The following is a 21169-nucleotide window of genomic DNA, read 5'->3' on the forward strand; positions in this document are numbered from 1 at the left end:
AGGACCCCAGTGACCCTCGACGCTGCATCTGCAGTCCCTGCCCAGGAGCGGCCAGCGGGGCCCCGTCCCCTTGGGCTCCCCTGGCCGGCGGGGGCAGCGGCGGGGGGACGGGGAGCCCAGAGCATCCGGGCAAACGAGGAGCGGTGCTAACGAGTGCCGCAGCCTGGATCCTGCACGTCAGGGCTGTAGGAGAGGGCAGGGTGGGACGAGCGCGGCTTTTCGGCTGTGGTGCTCCACGTGCTGCGCCGCACCAGGCTGCGGGGGCCGGACCCGCGCTCCGTCTTGGGGCTGCAAGCTGAGGGGCATCGCGCTCGCCACGAGCCCACGCTGCTGCCTGCTCTGAGTCGTAGAATCAGAGAATCGTTTAGGTTGGAAAAGACCTTTAAGATCATCCAGTCTGACCATTAACCTAACGCGACCAAGTCCACCACTAAACCAATTAAGGGGAGAATATTCATTAATTTCACGCTTCCTGGCTTGGTGGCTGGATTGTTTTTTAATGAAAGTAAAACTAGGAATCACTGAGGTTGGAAAGGATCTCTAAGATCATCAGTCCAACCACCAACCCAACACCCCCATGCCCACTAAACCATGTCCCAGAGTGCCACATCTACCCATTTTTTTGAACCCCTCCAGGGATGGGGACTCCCCCACCTCTCTAGGCAGCCTGTTGCAATGCTTGACCACTCTTTCCATGAAGAAATTTCTCCTAATATCCAACCTAAACTTCCCCTGACGCAACTTGAGGCCATTTCCTCTCGTCCTATCGCTCCTTTCTTGGGAGAAGAGACCAGCACCCAACTTCACGCTAGCGTGAACTTCACGCTACCGCTGAGCTGAGTAGACGGGGGGACAGCTGGCCTCGCCTCTGCAGCCAAGGAATCCGAGCCACTGCCCTGCACCCTCGGCCACCCCGGGACCCCCGGCTAGGAAGCCCACTGCCAGCACCGCATGGGATATGGCTGCAGCAGCCAGAGGCACCGCGTGTCCCCGCGTGACAGCACCGTGCAGGTGGACAAGACCTTGGGCTGCCCGTCTTGCAAGACCTCCGGACACCCCCCTCTCCCTGCGCTCGCTGGGTTGCAGCTGATAAACCGTGACCAGTGCTCCCAGCGCCTGGCTGCGGCGTGGAGGTACCTGCCACGGGCTCAGCACCTCTCTGTCCCCAGACAGCCACCGCCCCCTGCTCGGGGCCAGCTGGCAGGTGACGATGCTGGGGCTTTGTCTCTGGCCTATGATGTTGCCCGTGATTTATAGGTCATTTTACAGCAGCTGTAAAGAGGCTGTAAATTATAGGAGGGGCATAAATTAGCCACGGACCCCTTTACTGGCCATAAAGATCTAAGGCCCACCACAGCTGCCTTTGGAGCTGGCACCCCGGGAGCATTCCCGAGGACAGCCAGGGGTGTCTTCAGCCAGGCCAGCGGGGCTGCGCCGAGTTATTTAGCACGCCTCAAATAAATGGGCCCTTTTATTCCAGCGGGGCCGCGGAGTCGGCGGGTGACAGGTGGGGAGGGGCAGCCCGGGGGGCCGGGGGCTCCCTGCCGCTTCCAGACCTTTCCCCCCTCGCTTTGTTGAGGGGGGAGAGGGCACTCGGTCCCCCCCGAGGGGCCCTTGGTGCCAGGACCCCCAGCCCAGCCCCAGCAGGGTTTGGTGGTCCAGCCCAGCAGCCGCCTGCCAAGATGCAGCAGCGGGACGGTGCGGAGAGCACAGCGCACGGCAGGGCTGCGGCGGGCTGGGCGCGGGCAGGGATGCACGCAGCTCCCGGGCCGCCCCGGCTCCCGGCGCGCGGGGGCTCGGCGGGGCAGCCCCATGGCCTCCTCCTAATGAGCGCGGGGGCAGCTCCTCGTTCAGCTCCTGCAGCCCTCGGCCGGAGCCACCGCAGCCGCTGCCTCCCGCGCCACGTGCCCTCCGCGCAGAGGCTCCACGTGCCCCGAGTCCCCCAAATTCCAACGCTGGCCGCCCTGCCCCAGCAGCAGTTGGCGCCCTGTTGCTCTCCGACGTGACCCTGGAGCACAAACAGCTTTGCAGCTCCTCGCCGTCCCGTTAATTACATTATGTCTAACAAGAAGGATCAGGCGGAAGGGATTAAACTTTGAATCTGCTTCCGCGGTCCTGGCGCACCGGAGAGAAAAGCAGCTTTATCCATTCAAAACGGGAGTAATTTTTCACACCAGCTCCAATCCCAGCACTAATCTCCTTAGTTTACCCAGCCCGCCGTCAGCTCCGCACACAGGCAGGAATGTCCCGGCCCCAGCCTTGGGGTCTTCCCTTCCTTTTCCAGCTTTGTAGCCTGCCGGACAGTGACGGAGGTGACGGGGCTGTGACAGGGCGGGCCGGGAGACCTTGCAACCCCCGCCCCAGCGCTCGGCGGGCTCGAGGGACCCTTTCAGCGGCTGCTCCCCCTCCTCTGCCTGTGCCGTGCTGCGCTGGTCGCCACCGGACAAACCGGCACATTTGGGGAATTTCTGCCAGCGGCTCCGTGTTTCCTCCCGCCTGGGGCTGCAGCTGCTCGCCGCATGGCCGGAGCACGGGAAGTACCGGTTTGGGATGAAGCCTGTTCCCAGGCGTTTCAGGCAAGAGCTTCAAAGCATTGGGGTCCACGCACGCACAGCACCAGCGGAGCTCCCGGTCCCCAGCGTCACCCAAAACCCCATGGGTGGGCACGGGGTGAGCACCCATGGCCGAGGAGGGAGGGAGCCGGGCAGGGAGGGCTGCAGAGCTTGCAGGGGTCCAGCTGGACCCAGCGCATGGGGGGCAATGCTGCAGCCCGGGCGGCTGCACCTCTGCCTGCCACGGGAGCGCAGGGACGTGGGGACGGGGTTTGGTTGCCACCCCCACTCCCGGTGTCTGCTCCGCATTTCGGCCCCTCTGTGCCTGTGCCGGGGTGGCTCGGGGCTCTGGCAGCTGGGCAGCCCCGCAGCCAGGAGGCTGAGCCAGGGGGTGAGCGGTGGGATGGTGACTCTGGAGAAGCGAAGCCCCCGGGCAGGATGGGCAGCCGTGGGAACCGGGCTTGGCAGCCGCTGTCCCCACGTGCCCTGTCACCTGAGGTGGCCCGGCGTGCTGCAGAGCTGCAGCCAGGCAGCCCGGGGGTGCGTCCACAGGAAGGTTTGGGCCACTTGGCATCTGCAGGTTGTTATGTTAAGCAAAAAGGGAGATGATTGTCCGGGCTGCACATCGCCCAGCTAGAGGGTGGGGACTGTTTTGCCCAGCGACTCTGTCAACCAGAGCGAGCACCTCACATGGGCACCCCTCCAGGCTCCTGGGCTAGTGATTTGCATGATTATTCAGCATGAATTTGCCTTTGTTACTGAACAGGGCATAGCCGGGGGTCGCTGTTTCTGAAGGGCTGCAGCGCTGCAGCCCGGCACGCAGAGCTGCCGGAGACGAGGCCGCAGCGGGTCAGCAGCCGGGCTGACACCCCGCAGCAACAGGGTCGCCCCTCACGTCGCTCAGGCTGCTGCAACGAGGGTGGGTTTGCATTTTGAGAGGCTGGGGCGTCACCTGCCTCCCCCACGTGCAGCGCAGCACGGAGCCTGCATTTTGTCCTCTGCCCAGCCTACCCCAGAAAGCACCAGCCGGCCAGGCAGGACCATGCACGGCTCCCTCCCCGGCCGGGCTTGCTCCGCTCTCACCACCACCGCGCACGGTGCACGCTGCTGCGCAAGCCAATGGCTCGGCCACAGGCTCCCAGAGCCACCAAGCTCCCGAGGGAATTCGGGCAGGTGTTTCCCTGCGGGGCCGTGCCACCATGGCTGCTCGTTCATCGCAGCCCCGCAGCGCGCCGGGGCAGGGGGATGAGTGCTGCAGGCTGGGCAGAGCCACAGACGGAGGGATGGTTTGCTGGGGTAAGGGGTGCTCCGAAGCAGGGTCCTGCAAGTCTCAGTTTAATACTTGAGCTGAGATTTCCCAGCACCGTGTTAGGCGTGGAGCCCTGCGGTAATTCCCTGTGAAAAGCGCAGCTCGGTGATGTTTGCAGTCTGCCTGGCAGACCCAGGTCCTCTGACGGGAGCAGACAGACACCCCCGGGCGAAGGGCCCCCCTCAACGTGCCGCATCCGACCCCGCCGCCACCCGGCACGCTCTCTCTGCGAACGCCTGACCTTGAGGTCTCTCAGGAACAACAGGGAAAACCTCTGCCCCCCGGCACGGGCACGGGTCTTGGATCTGCACAGAGAGATCCTTGTGCTCCACGGCGGTGCTGGACCCGGTGGCAGCGGCGGCAGCGGTCACGCTCCCAGCATGGAGACAAGGCTGCCGAGGGGGACGGACACGGGGGGCTGCCACGGGCGGTGTGATCAGCCGGAGCTCGGCTCTGCGGAGCGGTCCCCAGTAGCTGCAGCACAGGGAGCGGTGGGTGCAGCCACCGACCCCCTGGCTCAGAGCGCAGCTGCCGTCCAGTGCTCGCTGCGAGGCGGCAGCAGTAAATCTGGGCTCATTGCTGGAGACCCCAAGGAGAGCATCTGCAGCTTGTTTTCAGCGTGAACTCCTGTAAAAAGGGCACCGTGCCTATAAATCCATCACGGGGAAGCTTTCTGGAAGCCTGGTTCAGCTTCTGTTCCCCTAATTCCTCGTGCACGGAGCCCCTGCCACTGCCAGTGCGGAGGCAGGGCAAACTGAAGGGCCTTTACACATCGCATCTGTGCAGCTTGCCTGGCCAGGTCCCCCCTAATGTCACCTTCTGAGTGCTCAGCAGCAGGGACAGGAGCTCCCACCCTTTGGGCGCCAAACCCCTCTGCAACAGCCCCCCATGAGCTGGCCAGAAACCTCTGCCAGGGCCACCTTCTGAGCCAGGCTGCGCGCTGCGTCCTTCAGCGCCAAACAGTTAAAAGAGGATTTAAAGCCTGCTTGGAAATCATGGCCCATCAGCAAAGAGAAGGGTAAGTATTTCGAGGTCAGATATTGGCAGGTGAGCATATCAGAGGATGTTTCCTACCCCTGCAGATTAAGCCCAAAGGAATTAATCGATAAGAGTCTAATTTAAGAAGCTTTTATGCACCTGTGCAGCTCTTGCTCTCTCTCTATACATACCACTTGCCTACCCCAGCACTGCAGGTGCTTCTATAAGCTGCTGATCAGGATAAGGCCCTGGGGAGCTGGTGACTGCTTCCTCTCTAGCTGGAGGCACCATGCTAAGCCATTCCCTCCCTGTGGTGAGTCCCTTCCCCTGCCTGCCTGGGGACTACTGGGGATGCAGGAGCTGGGGCTCGGGATGCAGGAGCAAGAGTGCATCTTCTGCTGCCCCTCCCAAGGGGTTAACCCTGCTCCCGAGTTTACATTCCTGTGTGATGGGAAATGTGATCCGGCAGCCCAGGCCTCCTCACTGCCTGCCCTGCCCGCGGGAAGCCCAGCAATGGCTTGTCACTGCTGCAGCCACCGTGGGAGCCCTCCCTGTCCCGGCTGGGATCCAAGCTCGTCCCTTGCTGGCTGCGGGGTGCCGGGTCCCTGCTGCAGGGGTCAGAGGGACCCCTCTTGGGGCTGGCGTGGGGACCTTCCTCCCCGTCGGCTGGGCGCGAACCTCAGCCGGGTGCTCAGCCCTGGCCGGTGCGGGGCAGGTGAGGGTGGCAGGTCTGGGCAGGTCCCCCAGGGCCTGCAGAAGGTGCTGGGAGGGTGGGCTGGTGCGGGGGACGGGGCTGCTCAGCGCAGGGTGAGCAAGGCAGGCAGGGTTTTGAAAGCAGGTGGTGAAAGAAATGAGCTGGAAAAAACTAAATATAGTCACCAGGGACTCCTTCTCACGTAACGCTCTTCAGTGAGCAGGGACAGGGTGTTTCTCCTTGCTAGGGCCACCCCTAGCAGAGTGCCTTTGACCCCAGCCATGGCCCTCAGGTGTCTTGGAGGCTTCCAGCAGCTGTGACCCCAAAGGAGCGTTTCCAACCCGCAGGCTCCTGCGCGGGGCCCGGCTGCAGCCGGGGAAGCAGCAGAGCTGCTGCAGGAACGCGCGACCCGCAGGCGTGCGGGTGTCGTGGCTCAGCCCCAGCCAGCAGCTCAGCACCACGCAGCCATCGCTCACTGCCCCTGCCCCGCTGGGATGGGGGAGAGAATCAGAGGAGTGAGAGTGAGAAACACTCCTGGGCTGAGATAAGAACAGGTTAATAATTGAAATAAAGCAAAATGGTAATGATAATAATAACAATACAATAATGATAATAACAATATCCAAAGCAAGTGCTGCCCAATGCAATTGCTCCCCACCCGCCGACCATTGCCCAGCCAGTTCCCAGCAGCGATCGCTGCTCCCCGGCCAACCCCCCCAGTTTCTATACTGCCCATGACGCCGTATGGTATGGAATGGCCCTTGGGGCAGTTGGGATCAACTCTTCTGGCTGTGCCCCCTCCCAGCTCCTTGTGCCCCTGACAGAGCCTGGGAAGCTGAAAAGTCCTTGACTGGCATAAGCAGTGCTGAGCAACAGCTAAACCATCAGCGTGTTATCAGCATTCTTCTCATCCTAAATCCAAACCACAGCACTGTGCCAGCTGCTAGGGAGAAAATTAACTCTATCCCAGCCGAAACCAGGACAGCGGGGCAGGGCAGGTTGATGGGGCTCGGTCCTGAGGGAGGACAGGCGTGCCCGGCGGTGCTCGGGGAAGGTGCCCTGGGCAGAGCGCGTGCATTGGTCTGATGGGAACCCTGGCTCCGCTTTGGGAACAATGCTCCTCCAGGGAAGGATGGAGAAGTTTGGCTGTTTGCGGAAGCGGGGAAAGGGCAAGAGGAGCCCAGCAGCCCCAGATGGGAAGGCAAGAGGAGCCGTTTGCAATCTGGAGGGGGTTAGAGAGTTTAGGGTCTGTCTGTGGTTTGCTTGCCTTCCTCCTCCTCCTGTTTCCAGCATGTGGGAGGCATCTTCGTCCGGCCTCACCAGCAGCATCAGGCTTGTGTGGGTTTGGAAAAGCAAGCGGGCACAGCTCTCTGCCCTGGTCTATAAATACAGCGGCTTCTCCGGGGCTGTCTAGACAGGAAGCAGCCTGCGAACTGGAAGAAAACTCCCTGCGTTAAAGGGGACTGGCAGCCTGCGCTGGGAGCCCAGGGAAAATCGGCTAACGAAATAGTCAGATGTGCCCAGGAAGCTCCTCTGAAAGGGGCTGTGGACCCCAGCAGCCTGGTTGGTGCCGGGCTGGGATCCAGGCTGCCTGGATGTGGTGAGGTCCTGGCCCTACCTCAGCTGGGCAGGAGCCGCTGCCTGCAGCCCATGTCATGCCCTGCTGCCGTCCCGGGCAGTGCAGAGCTCCTCCTGCCCTCTGCATCGCATCTTTCAGAGTGCAAAGAATCCAAAAAACTTCCTTCTTCCCACATCTGGGAACAGGGAGAGCCCTGCGCCAAGCACCTTGCTTCCAAATCCAGGGGATCCGAGGCCCTGGATGAGGTGGAGGAGGATGGGGAGGCAGCATGGCTGTGCCGTGGAGCAATTCCATCAGTGCAGCCGTGACCACCCCCTCCATCCCGCTCTGGCCTTCCTCCTGCTCAGCCCAGCCAGCCCCTCTGCCTCCTGCCCTTACACTGAGCGTTGCAAAGCACATGTGTGAGAGCAGCTCTAGGGAGTGGATCCACTGGATCCCTCACTCATCAGAGCCTGGGGAACAACACAGGGACCCAACTGCTTGGGTCCCTCCTTCCAGGCTCTGAACCTGTTAGAGTTTGCTTTGCATTGCTTTCATTTTATACCCTTGCGGGGGAAAGTCCTCATCCCGGTTGTTTTTGTTCCTGGTTGTGGCTTTTTTCACTATAAATATCCAAGCACTGAAAGAAAAAAACAGCTCTAGGTAGTGGGAGAAAAATCATAGCCCATGGGTAATGACACATAATTACAGCCTTTCTCCTGATGAAAGGAGCTGCCATTGGGCTCCTAAATGACAGTGTGCAGAAAACGCTATTATCAGATTATCCGAGTGGCAGAATCTTCGCAGCAACAAGGAGGCAAAATGCGTCCGGCCCTGGAGAGGAAGAGCAGCCAGCACCATCCTCGGCCCCAGCCTGCATGGGAGTGTGAGAACTGGAGAGGCAAATCCCGCGGCCGAGCGGATCTCTGTGGCAGCCCAGGCTGTTTGCTGCCCCTGGAACCTTGCACTGATCCTGCCAGCTTGAGGGACCTGTCCCCATGTCCCCAGTTCCCAGCACGGGGAGGGGCTGCAGCAGCCCCCATGGGCCGGCACCCAGGCTGGGCTCTGTGGGTGCCGCCGCAGGGGTGCGGTAAGGGAGGGTGTCCCTGTGCGCCGGAGGAGATCTGCCCAAGTGATTTGTCTTTTGCTCTTTGCCTGTATCACTGTAAATGCTGTAAATTACAGGCATTTGTTACCTGGAGCTTCTTCCTCCTGCTAAGGCAAGATAACAGCCAGAGGAGGTTGCTGTTATTACTCCGATCGACTTCAGCACCTTTATCCACCCCTGGGGTCTCTTGGGCCCAATCCAAAGACAGCAGGAGCCTTTTCCAGGGTGGGGAACCAAGGGGACAGGCTTGTCCCCATCCCTGCCCCGGCTCTTGAGCTAGCGGCTTTCCTGGGCAGCCACCAGATATCCTGATCTCGTGTCACCAGGGCAGCTTAGCAGCCACTGCCCGCTGGAGATCCCGGTCCCTTTCCCCCCTCGTAAGGAACGGGTCTGGGGTCGAACCGCTCTGTCCCCAGGTCTCTGAGCCTGCCTGGGTGTGCGGGTGCTTCCTCGGAGCCTGAGCAGCCCCAGGATGAGTAGAGCATCAGTGCAGCTAGCGGGAAGTGCTGGATGTCCCCTGGGACAGCTTATTAAACATCACAGCCCTGTGAGAGAGCCCAGCTGGAACAGCGTGACATTCATACACCAGCTCAGCTTTGGCGCGAGCGGGGCGATGTCAAACAAACGTAATTAATTTCCCTCTGCAAATCAATCGGGGGCCAGAAGTCAGGCCCGCCTGGTACAGGAGATGCACTGCAGTGAATAATCATCCTCGCAGACGGGTGATCCACGCCGTGCTTCCGAGGGCACGCCGCTCCCCTCCGAGCAAATTAAAGAGCCTCCCCCGTGGGCTAAAGGCGAGAGGAGGCTGCAGGCCCTCTGTGATGGATTCCCTGCCGCAGTGAGTTGCTGCGGGGCCGAACCGCCCTGCCAGAGCTGCCCGGGGCATTCCCTGGTGCTGAGCCCAGGCTGAACCAAAGCTGGCAGCTGGCTCTTGGGCCACAGGTTTCTCAGACGGCCGTTTCAGTCCTTCACCCCCTTTACCTGGCGGCTCTGGCAGAAGAGCAGCACGGGGAAGGCTGCGGCTGTGTGCTGGGAGCGCCTGAGGGGATGCACAGCAGCGAGCACCCTTCGCCCCCACCTCCCCTCTCCCCCTGCCCACGGTGCGGGTGGGAGCCTGTCCTGGAGGGCCACCGGTCCGGGGACGTGCCTAAGCGCTGGCCTGGCTGCAAACACCGCGTGCAGCCGTCTGCAGACAATAAAATATCATGTGATGTCTTAATGAGCTCCTTGGTATTTGACAATTGCAGGGTAGCGGAGCTCGCTGCCCCGGCTGGAGGGGCTGGACCCCGCCGGGCTCCCAGCACCGGTTTCTCGGTGAGCGGTCGCTGCAAAGCAGCTCGGTGCAGGGACAGGAGGAGCTGCCCTGCCCTGAGCTGCCGGGAGGCTCCGTGGCGGACCCGGCTCTGCCCTGCGAGGGCATGCGGTGGGCAGGGGCAGAGAGCTCTGATCGGCTGTGATTTAAAATGAGATACCGCACTAATGCCAGGGAAGTGGCAAAAAAAAGCTGGGCTTGGGCCATTTGAAGGAGAGGCAGGATGGCTTCGGTGTTTTGTTCTCCCTGGCTAAGCTTGCTCGATACATCTCCTGCTCGGTCGCCTAAATGCCACGTCTGTGGGCAGACCCTGCTGTGACCCTGTGGGTGCCCTGAGCATCTCTGCCCCCCGAGCTGGTTCTCTCCTCGGTGAGCGAGATGATGCTCCGGCAATTTGGCGGGCAGGGGCTTCTTCTGAAGGATGCATTTCCCTTCATCACCATCAGAAGAGCAGCCAAATAGCAGCGGATGGGGGATATTATGGTGCTGTTGAGATGCAACCGAGGAAGGAAAAAGCCAGTTTGGGTTGATGCTGACGGCAGGGAAACCTCCGAGCAAGGGGAGTGCTGGGGAGCCAGCCTGCAGCCCTGCAGCCGGTGCTTTGCCCGTGCCAAGGCTTTACCCCGGCACAGCAGCATCCCAGAGATGCCTCTCCCGGGCAGGCGTGGGGGGGGCCGGGATGGGGCTGCATGCGGCCGAGCGATGCTGCCACGAGCGCCGACCCGGCCGGGCTGGGCAGCCGAAGTCCAGCTGAGCACCGGCAGTGCCTGTAGCTGCAGCCAGAGCTACTAATAAGGCTTTATTGAGCTGGAGTGGAGAGGCGGGAGAGGGGGCTTCCTGTAAAAGGCAGCGTTTTGCTTCCAAATCATGCCCGGGAGCTGATGCTTTATCCCTGGCGTTGCTGATTTTCACATGTCACGTTTCCCTGGGAAAGTTGGTGTTTCGAGAGCTCCCCGCAGGGTCCTGCCGGCCGCTGGCAGGGTGGCCTGGCCGGCTGCTGCTGCTCAAGAGGGGCTCGACTTCTCTCGGAGGCAGCGTAGCAAACGCCGTCCCTGCAGCCTGGCTGCCGAGCGGCGAGCTGCTGGCCTTGGGGCAGCGTGCTGAGTCGCTCTCCGTGACTCAGATGTTCCGGCGGACGGGAAGCAGTTTGCCAAGGTCAGACAACACACCTGGAAGTCTCTGCGGAGCACTGAGCAAGCCCTGCTGCCCCGCCGGGAGGGGAGAGCGGGGGAAAGGCAGCGGTTGTGTCTTGGGGATCAGGAGCGAGGGCAGCACGGGCGCAGCCTTGGTGCCGGCTGCCGTCCAGCACGTGGGCATGGGTGTCCCACCTGAACCCCGGCGCCAGGCTGCATCCCGCAGCACTCCCGCTAACGCGAGCGCCCGCTCGTGCGCGCTCGGCACGCCCCACGGCGGGGCTGGCCCACGGCCCGCCGCCAGCGCCCGCGTGCACGTCCCGCGGGGAGCAGCGCCCGCGCACATGTGCGCTCTGCCTTTCTCACACGGGCTCGAAGCCGCAAGCCAGCCAGCTGCCTGCAAGGAGCCCCGCACCCTGATGTGCTCCGGCCTTTTCAGGGAGAGATGGAGCTGACAAAGTCTTTGTCAGTCGGATCTGTCAGGGAAAGCTCTTTGTTCTTCAGCATTTGCTCTTGCCTCCCCCTCTTCAAACGTAAAATAGATGCATCTGCTTTTGTTTTCTAAATGCAGAATTAGGGACTGAAAAGAGCCCCTTTGTAGTGGGGAGGAGGGGGGAGTTGCAGATCTTTAACTGGGAACGCAAGGTTAGGGGGGAGCAGCTCTATTGTGCCGGGACTCTCCTCCTCCAGCTCAGCCCTTTCCGTGCCCCCTCTTCACACTCCGGTTCCCACTAAAACCACTCCGGAGATGCAGGGAAACCCTCCTGGGCAGGCGAGGGAGGCCGGGCTACCCCCCAGCCCCGCTGCAGGGGCTGTGCCGGTGCCCATGGGCATCACCGCTGCTGTCCCCGTGCCCCACCGCGGGGACGGCGTGGATTCGCCCCGCGGTGGGCTTTGCTGCCTCTTGATGCTGCAGCTGGGAGCGGGCGCGCGGAGGTGGGCGGCAGAGGAAGGCCACCCCACGGCCTTGGGCTGGCGAGCAGAGGCGGGCGGCCTGACGGCGCTGAGCGCGCAGCCGGGCGCACGTGGAGCATGGAGGGGGTGCGCGTGCCTGCACGTGAGACCCTCCGCAGGGACGCGGATGGGACGGCGCCTGTCCGGGTGTCCCTGCAGGCAGGGTAGGCGGGTGCGTGTGTGCCGGCGGGTGCATCCCCTGCACCCTGCCCCGCGCTCGGTCCCACGCTGTGGGAGGGAGGAGGGCTTGCAGGGAGGCTGTGAAAGCTGCAGGCTCTGGGAGCAGAGTCGCTGGGGAGCTGCTCCCCAAGTGCCTTTGTTCCTCCACAGCCAAGACAAAACCCTGCAAACCCCAGCCTCGCAAGCCGCTTTTTTTTCTCCGACTCTTTTTTGTGCCAGGGCAGCTCCGCAGTGTCGTCCCCCTGTTCCCAGCCGCCTCCCTGCCACCCTCCCCAGGAGGTGGATGGTGCAGACACAGCCGCCAGCCTGGGGCAGGACCGCACGTGGAGGCAGGGTCCGGACCGCAGCCGCGCACATCCCAAGGCCCGGAGCCCCTCTGCTGCGATGCAGACCCTCCCCACGGTGTCCATGCCAGCCTGCCATGGCCTTACTACCTCCTCTCTTTCAGCAGCAGCTGGTTCACTCTCCCAGGCAGAAAGAATTACTTTTTAATTGAGAACCTGCCACTCCCATGTGAGGAGCAATGCCCATCGCAGCACAGGGACACCCCCAGGCTCAGCCCGGGGAACCGCGGTGCCCTTTGGAGCAGGCAGTGGTGTGACCAGAGAGCAGGACAGCCGGGTGCCTGCTTGGCTTCCTTGTGCTGGCCTGGACACAGCATTCCCACGGGAGCGAGCTGCCCCAGCCCTGCTGCCCGTAGGGTTGGGGGTGGGATTTGCTGAACCAGTGCAAAGCCCAGGATGGGTGCTCCAATTTCCACAGCAGAGCTGAGCACCGGGCAGTACCCGCCAGGACGGTAAAACCTCCCTGGCCGAGCTGAACCTGCGCGTTTGATGCTGCTCCCCACCAGCTGGTTCTTGCAGGCTGTCCCGGGGATTTGCCTGACACACAGTAAGTTGTTCAGCTGTTGTGGTAACTGAGACCTACTTTAAGTTTTTCTTAATCCTGCTCCTGATTAACTGCAGCTAAACTGAAACAAGTCCAGGTTCACGTGAAATTAGCATCTGCATTGCCTCGAAATTGCATCGCCAATTCAAATGCATGTGTGGAAGGGCCCAGCACATCCCCGCCGCGCACACACACGCGTGCCCCCCGGTCCAGAAGGGCCACGGGCTGGCAGGGGCTGGTGCTGCCCGCTGCTTCCAAGGCACAGCCCGCCAGCCCTCTGCCCGCCCCGGCAAGCACAGGCAGGCAGCTCCAGCTTGGTCCTCGGGGCCCTGTTGCTCCTCGGTCTCAGCCGTGGCCCTCGGCACTCCCCGATCCGTGCTGGGGGAGCGTTCCTCTCCCTGTCCATCCTGGGGGACCTGCTCACGCTCCGCAGATGGTGACAGCTCTTGGTCGCTCCTGCGCTGAGCCCCGATGCGATGCTGAGGCTGGGGATGCAGCCAAATCCTTGAGCCTCCCAGGAGCAGGGGATGGTTTTCCCCATTTCCTGCCATTTGCAAACACCTTTGCTTATAAAGGTCCGAGAACTTGTGCCCTGTCGATGCAGAAGTCAAGCAGAAAACTATCCCCAAGGAAGAGCAGCAGCAGAGGTATGACCCCATCCCCTTTCCGTCATGAGGCTGCAGTCCCATAAGGTCCCTTTGGGGCCAACATTAATAAGTCTGGGACAAAAGCTCAGCGGGAGGCACGGCCGCTCTGGAGGAGAGCGGGGTCCGGAGCTGCTGTGCAGGGCAGCTCCCCCAGCTCATGTGGGTGCCCGGCCAGGGCCCCAGCAGCCTGGCTAGCAGAGCACCCTCAGCACAAGGTGGCCCGGCTCCCGGCTGGTGGGCGATGAGGGGCGAGGAGAGCAGGGCTGAGGCTGAGCGGCTGCTCGGGCTGCCCCAAAGGTGCGTGGGGTGAGCTGTGCTTGGCGGGGGGCTGGGGCTGGCTCTGCTGCCCTGCTGTCATCAAAACTCTTCCCATGTTCAGCTTGCCGGGAGAACAGTATCCCGGCAGGTGTGTTACCTTCCCCCCTTCTCCCTGTCCACATGTCTGTCATCCCGGAAAGAAAATATTCGGTGGGTCTTGGCATGGTGAGCGGAACAGTTGCCTGAACCAGCAAGAGGCTGCTGCTGAAGATGGATGCCCGGCATTTGGTTCAAATATAGCTCTGGTGATTGACAGGGCTAATTCAGCCTGTCCTCTTCCCTGCTATAACTTAATCACTCACACATTGCCTCGCGCAGGTCTTTCACTGCCAGCCAGAGATGTCTTCATTCTGGGATGCCCTGACTCGGGGCTGCTCCCGTACTCGTGCCTCCTGCGCGGCGGCCGAGCCGCCCCGCACCGTCTGCGTTACCCCGAGCCAGCCCGGCGCTGGGGCAGCTCGTCTGAGCTGCACGAGCTGGGGCTCTGCGGGGTGGGCTCCGGCGTGGGCCAGTACAGGAGACAGGCTGGGTTCACTGGCCTGGCAATATCCCACCTTGCCCTCCGGCTCGGGGACCCAGCGCGGTCCCGGCTGAGACTGAGCCGAAGGCACACGCGCTGCTGTGCACGTAGAGAGTTTTTGGGGTGCTCTGTGTTAGAGCTGCCGTGTTCCCGCTCCAAACCTTGGCGAAAGGTTGCCCGATGTACGCAGCTGGGAAGGGGCAGGGGCTGCAGCAGCGGTGGTTCCCGGGAAGGATTTGGGCCTGGTAACCCTTTAAAAATCTGCTCACAAAAAGCGGGTGCCCCCGAGTCTTGCTTTGCAGAAGGGCTACGCTGCGGGCTCCGGGCTGCCCAAAGCCCTGCCCGCACCGCTGCCTGTGTGCCACTGCCTGGGCACCGGGCAGGGAAAACGGGGGGGTGCAGGGGACCCCTGGGTGCCGGGCAGGGAAAATGGGGGGGTGCAGGGGACCCCTTCGCCTGCACCGCTGCCTGTGTGCCGCTGCCTGGGCGCCGGGCAGGGAAAACGGGGGGTGCAGGGGACCCCTTTGCCCGCACCGCTGCCTGCGTGCCGCTGCCTGGGCACCGGGCAGGGAAAATGGGGGGGTGCAGGGGACCCCTTCGCCTGCACTGCTGCCTGAGTGCCTCTGCCTGGGTGCCGGGCAGGGAAAACGGGGGGTGCAGGGGACCCCTTCGCCCGCACCGCTGCCTGCGTGCCGCTGCCTGGGCGCCGGGCAGGGAAAACGGGGGGTGCAGGGGACCCCTGGGTGCCGGGCAGGGAAAACAGGGGGGTGCAGGGGACCCCTTTGCCCGCACCGCTGCCTGCGTGCCGCTGCCTGGGCGCCGGGCAGGGAAAACGGGGGGTGCAGGGGACCCCTTCGCCCGCACCGCTGCCTGCGTGCCGCTGCCTGGGCACCGGGCAGGGAAAACGGGGGGTGCAGGGGACCCCTGGGTGCCGGGCAGGGAAAACAGGGGGGTGCAGGGGACCCCTTTGCCCGCACCGCTGCCTGTGTGCCGCTGCCTGGGTGCCGGGCAGGGAAAACGGGGGGCGCAGGGGACCCCTGGGCGCCGGGCAGGGAAAACGGGGGTGTGCAGGGGACCCCTTCGCCCGCACCACGGCCCCGAGGCTTCCCCGCTGCCACCCAGCGCAGCAGGGCGAGGGGGCCAGCATCCCCCCGCCGCGGGGCGAGCGCCCGCTACGCGCAGCCCGGGCCGGTTTCGGGGCGCCGGCCGCCTGCAAAGCCGGCGGGGACCCCCGGGGCCCCACCACCACCGGCCGGAGGCTGCCGGGAGCGCAGCCCGGGGGCTCTGCGGGGCGGGGGGCGGCCCGGCGGCGACTACAAGCCCCATCAGGCCGCTGAGGAGGAGGAGGGTGGGAGGCAGGCGGGGGAGGAGCCGGGGGGAGGCGGCGGGGCGGTGCGGGAGCGGCTCAGTCCGGCGGCGGCGGGCGCACGGCGGGGACGCGGCGGCGCGGGCAGCGGCAGAGCAGCGGCGGCCGTCGGGGCGGCCGCGCCTCCGGGAGCGGCTCCGGGAGCGCCTCCCGCCGCCACCTCGGGCCGGCCCCGCCATGGGGCGGCCGCTGTGAGCGCGGCGGCGGCGGGGCTGCGCCTCTCGCCCCGGCCGGGGCTCCCCGCCATTGTTCCCGGGAGCGGCGGGCGCCGCGCCGCCCGCGGGGCTCCGGTGAGTACCGGGGCCGGCACCGCGGCGGGGAGCGGGGCCGCGGGGCGTCGCCGGGTGCTCAGCGCGGCCGGCGGCGGGGGCCCGCTCGGGGACCCGGGGGCACCCCGTCCCGCCGGACCCGCCGCGGCCGGACCCCCCCCACCCCGCCCCGGGGCGCCCATCGGCGGCCCCGGCCCGCGGGCACCGAGGGGGCTCCGGTTCGCGGGTACCGGGGGTTTGCGGGCACCGGGGGGAGCTCCGGTTCGCGGGTACCGGGGGTTTGCGGGCACCGGGGGGGCTCCGGTTCGCGGGTACCGGGGGTTTGCGGGCACCGGGGGGGGCTCCGGTTCGCGGGTACCGGGGGTTTGCGGGCACCGGGGGGGCTCCGGTTCGCGGGTACCGGGGGTTTGCGGGCACCGGGGGGGCTCCGGTTCGCGGGTACCGGGGGTTTGCGGGCACCGGGGGGGGCTCCGGTTCGCGGGTACCGGGGGTTTGCGGGCACCGGGGGGGCTCCGGTTCGCGGGTACCGGGGGTTTGCGGGCACCGGGGGGGGCTCCGGTTCGCGGACCCCGGGCGTTTGCGGGCACCGGGGGGGCTCCGGTTCGCGGATACCGGGGGTTTGCGACGCTGCGGGGGCTCCGGTTTGTGGACGCCGGGCGTTTGCGGGCACCGGGAGGGCTCCGGTTCGCGGACGGCGGGGCTTTGCGGGCACCGGGGTGGTCCGGTGTGCGTGTGCCGGGGGGCCCCGGGTTGTAGCCCCCGGGTTGCAGCCGCTCGGCGGGCGGCAGTTTTGAAAGGCGGCGGGTCCGAGCCGTCCTTCGGGCCGAGCCGCGGCTGGAAACCGCCCGGCAGCCCCGGCCCCGGGGCGGGCGGGGGCCCGAGACCCCTCCCGGCTGCGGGGGAGCCGGGCCGGGGGGCTGGGGGCTGTTTTCCGCGTCGCTGCTTGGGCCCTGTTCCCGAAAAGTTGCTAAGCGGGAGCCTCGCGGCTTCCAGAAGGAGATGGAAGAGGAGCTGGGTTTGGTTTTGTTTAAGATTTCGGATCCTGGGGCGTTGCGGTGGTCACGGAGGGTGGAGGTGCTCGGAATAATGCGGTCCTGGAGTTTGTTTCCCTTTGTGTTTGCAAGCTGCCCGCGGGGAGGTGGGGGGCTCCGGGAGCCTCCTTTATCCCAACTCTTTGCAGGTCTCTGGGAATCGCTCTCGTTCGTACATGGCGAGCGCGCGGGGAGCGCGGCGTGGCGGCCGGCTGCGCGTGCGATGCTCGGTTATCGGCTGGGCCGATGCGCGCAGCCCGCCAGCACCGGGCTGGGTTTTGGGTGGCAGTTTTGCTCGCGGCATTTTGTGATTTTTGCTGTTGGGGCCATGAGCCGCAGTCGCGGCCAGCTGGCTTTGCGCGAGGCCGGAGCAGAGCGTGTCCGTGTTCAGGTTACGCCGAGGAGCGCTGAAGCTGCCTCGCGATTCCCTTCTCTGCCCGGATTGTTGATTTACTGCCCCGTGTCTTGAGTGTCACGGCTGGCTGGTGCGGCTTCCTTCCCGTCAATGTTTAAACCTTAACAGTGCGGTTCGCCCAATTGCTCGCATTAATAAAACAGACGGGCTCGGAGGCTGCTGGTCTGCCGGGGTCCCGGCCAGAGTGAAATTGGGATTTGCGTTCAGGCGGAGGCGGCGATTTGCTCTGGCCGGAGATCTCTGGGTGCTGACCAGCTGGCTGCGAGCGTGCGCGCAGGGGAGCGGGGTGCAGGGGGCAGCCGCCCTGCCCGGCCCTGGGGATGCTGCAGGAGCGCGGCCCCCGCAGACCGCTCTGGCTAGCAGCCATTTTCCCCACACAGGAGCACTTCCTCCCTTAATCTCTGCGGTGGCTGGCATGCACTGTTGCCTTTTCGTTGTGTTGCTCGGAGAGGATTAAAATAAATAGTCCCTGCCCTGGCGGGGCGAAGGCAGGAGCAGCGCCGTTGCAGAAGCAGCCCCGCGTGCGCATCCGTCGGCTCCGGGCTTTGCTGCGTGCGAGGTGCCTGCCCCAGCCGTGCTGGGAAGGAGCCCAGGATGCTTTCAGGTGTGAACAGGAGCTCCCTGTTTATCTACCTAAAAACATAAACGGAACTAGGAGCTGTGTTGCCTCCAGCCCCAGCTGGTTTCCCCCTGGCGCTCTGCCCCCCCCAAGCGTGGCTGCTGGAAGGGGCCGCTCGACCGGGGCTGGGTCACAGATGCTCGTCCCATCCTGGCGACTCAGCTTTCTCCCCCGTTGGGGACCTTCTGCTTCTGGGCACGAAGGCAAACGCGAACAGTTGGGGATACGCGTGCTGGAGAAGTGGGTGCCCTTCCCTCCCAGCAGCTTTCCTTGGGAGAGCTGAACGTAGCGAAAATGCAATCCAGCTCTTTCCGAGGCTGGATAAGAGGCGTCTGCCTCTTCCAGGGGATGGCAGGCTGTGGCTGTGTCCCAGTGTCCCTGTCCTGGACCAGTCCGCTGCCAGAGCAGTCAGCGGTACCAGCCCAGTGGAGATTTTCGGGTACGAATGGATGCTCTGCAGATGTGAAAATCAAGCCCTCGGGTAGGGGGCCCTGAACTGAGGATGCTTCTTAAAGGGAACTGTTTTTTCAGAGATCTGTGGGTGAGGCTGGGCCTTTCGCCACCCCTCCTGCCCCACGTGCCAGGCTCCCCTGCCACTGGATGCCCACAGCGTGCAGTGAACTCAGTGCTTGGAGATAGCCCCGGTAGCCGCAAGGCCTCGCGGCAGGCTGCAGCGCGTACGACCGGGAAGGGTTAACTCAGTATCTGTGCTGCACAGTTGGATATTTATTTTTCCAAGCATGCGTCTGCTTTAAGCATTATAGTTTTTCCCTATAGTTACATTTGCAGTTGTGTTTGCTTTTTATTTCAGCAAATACTTGGTTCTTGACCTGAGCTGCAGGCTGGGGCAAGGAGCGCCGGGCGAAGGAAAGGCTTCTCTCGGCGTCGCCCACGAATTTTGCCTTTGGCGTGCCCTTCCTCCCCAAGGGCGCCTGGAGGGCTGCTTGCCTTGAGCCTCGGAGAAAAATTGAGTCTCCTCCTTTCTGTATTTTGGAGCTGGAGGGCGTCTGTGCCAGGCAAGGTCTCCCACTGGCAGCCACCGCTTCTCCACCCCAAGGAACGTGTGGCCCCGAGCTGGGTGCAGCCCCGGGCTCCTGAAGCCTTGCAGACCTGGGAGGCGAGCTCAGACTCTTCTCCCTGTTGAATTTGGCCTTGCCTTGTTGTTTTTCTGCCTGCTGCGCTACACGCTGGTTGCTGGCGCCGAGGCACCCCAGCGCTTGCCTGCCTCCGGGACGCTCTGACGTGGTGTCCAGGCGGCGGCTGCGTGAGCGGAGGCCAAGCTGCCTGGGTCCAGAACCGCCGCGGCCCCACCAAGCCGACCGGCGGCAGCTACAGCCCCGTCGCAGCCGGCAGCGCGAGCCCACGGAGCCTGCTCCCGGGGATCGGGTCGGGGCTCCCCCGCGGGACAGCACGGCGTCGCGGGAAGCCCCAGGCTGAGCCTGGGCTCTGACCCCCGGGTGCCGCAGCCAGGCACCCTGCTCCTGCACCAGCTCCTGCTTTTGGCACCTTGGGCGCATTTCTGGGGATGAGCCGCAGGACGGGAAGGGGCTTCCCCGCTACACTCAGCTCAGAAACGTTTGGCACAGGCTGCTGTCCGAGCGTGGAAGATCCCGTCTCGCGCCGCATCCCTGGGACAGCTCAGCCCTGTGACTCAGCGGCGTGGGAGAGGCGAGAGGCAAAAGTGCAGCCCTTGGGATCCCCGAGGACGACAGGGGAGACAGGTTGCACGAGGCTGCTTCTCGTGAACGCGCCGGCGTGCCGAGGCTGTGTGACGGCATCTTTCCCGACGCGCGGGTGTGCGGGGCGCGCGTGCCCCTGGGAGGGTGCCCAGGTGGGCACAGGGGCGTCCTGTCGCCGCTCCGAAATAGCCGCGTGGGTGTAATGGCCGGTTGTAATTGCAGCCTCGGAGGCAGGTCTCCGAGGGGCACTTAGCCCTGGCTCCGCTCTTATTGCTTCCATTTTTAGTTGGTTGAGTCCACCCTTGAGCAGTAAATTGCAGTGTGCCAGGGCCGCGGGGAGCAGGAACGGTGCCCGGCAGGAGCCAGGACCCACCCTGCTTGAGCTGCCATCCTCCCGGGCAAACGGTTTCCTGCCAGGATTTATATAAAAGCGGTATAAACACGGAGAAGAGCCATGCCGCTGTTTGCGCAGGTAGGAGGGCTCTCCCCGCTTCCTCGCCGCGCGGGCGCAGAGGAGCCCCGGGGAGGCAGGCGCCGTGGGGCTCCGGGGCTCCCTTTTCCCCTGGGAAGGAGGGAAGGGTGCGTGCTGCCCCTTCCCTTCAGCATCCGCTCCCCTCTGAACGCCAGGATTTCCCGAGGGTGCCGCTGAGCCCATCCGGGGGGAGCTGGCGGGATGCTTGGTTTGACCCCCGCGTGCAGGATGCGTCCCTGTCCCGCACCTGCTGCCTCCTAGCAAAGCCGGAGCCGCTGCCGCCTCCCTTTCTGCCCCGGGGAGCCGCGCATCCGTCGTGCACTCCCTCCGGACCTTGGCCCGCGTCCGTCCCTCCCTCGCCCTCCCAGAGACTCTCCCGGACGCGGGGCAGCTCTTCGCTGCCGGGTGATCCGTACGCCATGGAAATATGCTGCTGTCGAGCCCCTGAATCAGCTGGAAGGCGCCCACTCCGAGGTGTATCTGGAGAAGGGCTTTGCTGCGCGCCGAGCCAGCACTGACTCATTTTTCAGGAACTGCCACTTCTGGAGGCGCTGCGCTCCCTCCATCCCTCCCTCCATCCCTCCCTCCCCTCGGCACGGGGCCGGCTCGGGAGGCCCACGCAGACGCTCCGCATTAGGGCATGTTCCGGGGAGCATGTGCTGTCGATAAACAAAACCACTTAGAGACAGAAAATAATTTCCAGAAATACCAAAGACGACTTTTTTTTTTTTTTTTTTTTTTCCACGAAGAATTCCACCTCCCCCTTCCAAACCCTGATAAATTGTTAACATTCAATAACTATTTTAAAGCGCGCTGCCTGGCGACTGGGAGCGCTGGCGCTTGGAGATAACGCTGGTGTTTGCTGGGTGCCGCTTTTCCCTGCCTGCCTGTGTCAATATTTTAGGTCCCAAATGCTCCTGCGCCGGCCGGAGCCAGCGCGGTTGGGGCAGGGAGGAGGCGGCTGGAGCCCCCAAACCTGCACCCTGGCTGGCTTTCCTTGGGCTGCAGAGGCTGTTCGGGGGGTCTGAGCTGCTCAGCCCATCCCCAGGGAAAAGCCGGCACTTCGGGCGAGAGCGAAGGGTCCCGCTCCCTCGCCGGCACGGGAGAGGCGGTAGCGGCCGGGCTGCCGGAGCGCTGACGGACCGAGTGCGTGGGGAGGATGAG

This window comes from Pelecanus crispus, chromosome 21 (genome assembly GCF_030463565.1).
Source record: "Pelecanus crispus isolate bPelCri1 chromosome 21, bPelCri1.pri, whole genome shotgun sequence".
NCBI classification, from domain to species: Eukaryota; Metazoa; Chordata; class Aves; order Pelecaniformes; family Pelecanidae; genus Pelecanus; species Pelecanus crispus.